The following is a 3,504-nucleotide window of genomic DNA, read 5'->3' on the forward strand; positions in this document are numbered from 1 at the left end:
TTCTTTCCATCCTTGAAAACTGTTGTGCCACTCTTTCTGACCTCTGTGATTTCTGATAAGATACCCACTGTTAGGCAAATTGGTTTTCTTTATAGGAAAGGTGTTTTGTCTCTTTTGTTGCTTTCAATATCTCTTTATCTGTTTTTAGAGTTTAGAAATTTTGATTGATTTTGCTTTCAGTCAACCGTTGAAGGAGATTCTTCTCTAAAAAGTACATAAAAATGCAAATCTCCAGGTCAACAATCTCTAAAATAGTTTAGATTTCTGTATTCTGGTGTTTGGAAAACAAGTTCACTAAGGCAATCCCTTAGGGCTGGTAATTTCATGATGTAAATCATTTCACATTTGTAAAGCATAAAGTAGCAAAGTTTTAGTCACTGCACAAACAAGTATCTGAACCCCTTCCTGTGTTTAATTGGTATAAACTCTCTAGGGCGGCAGTGCCCCACCTTTTTGGCACCAGAGACCGTTTCATGAAAGACAATTTTTTACATGGATGAGGGAGCGGGGGCTGGGGGGATGATTGGGGATGATTCAAGCACATTAGATTTATTGTGCACTTTATTTATATTGTTATTACATTGTAATATGTAATGAAATAAGTATCCAACTCACCGTAATGTAGAATCACTGGAAGCCTTGAGTTTGTTTTCCTGCAACTAGACGGTCCCATCTGGCAGTGATAGAAAAGAGTGACAGATCATCAAGCATTAGATTCTCATAAGGAGCCCACAATCTAGATCCCTTTCATGCGCAGTTCACAATAGGGTTTGGGCTTCTATGAGAATCTGATGCCTCCGCTTACCTGGGAGGCAGGGGAGCCCAGGTGGTCATAAGAGCTATGGGGAGTTGGTGTATAAGTACAGATGAAGCTTCACTGGCTCTCCTGCCACGCTGCCTGGTACCTGGTCTGTGTACTGGAGATTGGGGACTCCTGATCTAGAGTAAAATAGATAAAGAGTTCGCCTGAACAGGGACTTGAACCCTGGACCCTCAGAGTAAAAGTCTGATGCTCTGCCAGCTGAGATATCCAGGTACTCACTCATTTTTTTCCACGGAGTATCTAATCTAGATTTCTTCATTTGTTCCGTTCATTTTATGTTTCATGTTGCAATTTGCAAATCACGTTACTTGAATTCTCCTCATTTCAAAGACCCTGTTTAAGAGAGACATTATAATCGCTAGGAAAATTTTCCTTTTCTCTTTTTAAACATCTCCTTTCTGTAGATTTTCGTAACCTGAGATGGGGCGTCTTCTACGCAAAGCACTGCGGAGCTGCTAGATACAGAGGGTTTCATTCTCGCCAATTAGCTGCAACCTAAACTTCTGGAGGCAATAGTAGAGCTACTTTTGTTCGTATCCCTCAGTATTATCCTGTATGTCTTTCTTGCAGGCTTTGCAGGCAGAGGGGAAGAGAGACGAAGGAGGAAGAATTTGAAGATGCAAGAGAACATTCCATAATGGACCCCTTTCTGTTGGTAGATGAAACTGCCAGCCAGGCATCACGTTGGCAAGTGGACTGCAGACCCGCGGTCTGGCTGGCCAGAGGGGAAAACCTTGTGTAACAGTGTGCTTTTGGGTTTAGCATTCCAGTGCCACTTTTGCCTTGGGTCACAGTCTGAAGGTTTTAGAAATAGTGATGTTAAACACAGCAGGACTTTTTCTGCCCAGATATTCATCTCTCCCAAACACCGATAGACAAAGGCAGTAATTAATATGGATATTATTTTCTTTCTTTTTTCCTTGCTTTATTTTTAAATAATTTTTTCTTCATCTATGGATCTTTTAAAAATTTATAATTTTTATGGGTGTATAAACATATATATGTGTGTGTGTATATATATAATGATACATGGGATATTTTAATGCAGGTATAACATGTGTAATAATCATATTAGGAAAAGCGAAGCATCCATCAGCTCAACACCTTATCATTTTCCTTCTTTCTTCTTCTTTTTTTTTCTTTTCTTCCTCCCTTCTTCTTCTTCTTCCTTCTTCTTTTTTTTTTTTTCTTTCCTTCTTCTTCTTCTTTTCTTCTCTTCTTCTTCTTCTTTTTCTTCTTCTTCTTTCTTTCTTCTTCTTTCTTTTTTTCTTCTTTTCTTTCTTCTTTCTTCTTCTTTTCTTCTTCTTCTTTCCTTCTTTCTCTCTTTCTTCTGCTTCTCCTTTTTTTTTTTTTGACACCAGAGTATCACTCTGTCACCCAGGCTGGAGAGCAGTGGCATGATCTCGGCTCACTGCAAGCTTCGCCTCCCAGGTTCACGCCATTCTCCTGCCCCAGCCTCCCGAGTAGCTGGGAGTACAGGTGCCCACCACCATGCCTGCTAATTTTTTTGTATTTTTATTAGAGACGGGGTTTCACCATGTTAGGCAGGATGGTCTCGATCTCCTGACCTCGTGATCCGCCTGCCTCAGCCTCCCAAAAGCTGGGATTACAGGTGTGAGCCACCGAGCCCCGCCAACACCTTATCATTTCTTTGTGTTACAGACATTCCAGTTATAATCTTTGAGTTATTTTTAAAGGTACAATAAATTTTTGTTGACTGTAATCACCCTGTTGTGCTATCAAATGATACATCTTATTCATGCTAACTCTATTTTTATATCCATTAACCATCTCACTGCCCCCTCCAATGCCCTTTCCAGCTCTAGTAACCATCATTCTACTCTCTGTCTCCATGAGTTCAATTGTTTTATTTTTGGCTTCCACAAACGAGAGAGAATATGTGAAGTTTTACTTTCTGTGCATTCCTTAACATGCATAGACTTTTACATAACATAATGTCCTCTAGTTTGTGAGGAAAAGTTACATATTAAATTTGAACTCAGTTGAACATGGACACAAACAATGGTCACCAAATCCTGGAACATGTTGTATGAGCCCCTTGAGGTGTTCATCCAGTGCTGTTGCAGAGAAATCTCTATTTCAATCTATTCCTATATGTTAGTTATTGAAAAACAGCAGACAATCGCAAAAAAAGCTGACGTTTTCGTGTTCCTTGAGCCCAGTCTCGAAGGGCCCTCGTGACTGGGCCTCATGCCAAACAACTTGTTACAAAAAGAGCTAGGGTCCCAGACCGCACCAAAGCTTCATGAGACCTCTCTTCGTCTGTGCACAGACGAGTGGCCAACTCTGGAACCCGGGCTGTTGCTTCCCGGTCTGGTGATGAATCTTTCATAGTCTGGTGAGTGTGTGTATATATATTATATATATTATATATATATATATATGTATATTTCCCTTCTCCCACTCCCATTGCAATTTGCTTATTATATCATTTGTTTATTATATCTGCATTGCCATTTACGTGGGATAAAGGTTATTTATCCTTAAAGGTATTGTGTGTGTGTCTTTTCTTCTCCCCCCTTGCGTTTCCCGCACAGAACATAGTTCCATCCACTTTGCAAATGAACAGATCTCATTCTTTGCATGGCTGAGTAGTACCCCGTTGTGTATACATACCACATTTACTTTATTCATTTATCTGTTGATGGGCACTTAGGATG

The 3,504-nt window shown here is 40.0% G+C and overlaps 1 non-coding gene across 1 annotated transcript; it reads right to left on the minus strand.

The window, feature by feature from the left end:
• Positions 1-963: 963 nt before the first annotated feature.
• Positions 964-1,036, minus strand: TRNAK-UUU. The gene has a single exon. It is a non-coding gene; the product is annotated as a tRNA-Lys (tRNA).
• Positions 1,037-3,504: the final 2,468 nt, after the last annotated feature.

This window comes from Nomascus leucogenys, unplaced genomic scaffold (assembly GCF_006542625.1).
Source record: "Nomascus leucogenys isolate Asia unplaced genomic scaffold, Asia_NLE_v1 002022F_17041_qpd_obj, whole genome shotgun sequence".
Lineage (NCBI taxonomy): Eukaryota > Metazoa > Chordata > Mammalia > Primates > Hylobatidae > Nomascus > Nomascus leucogenys.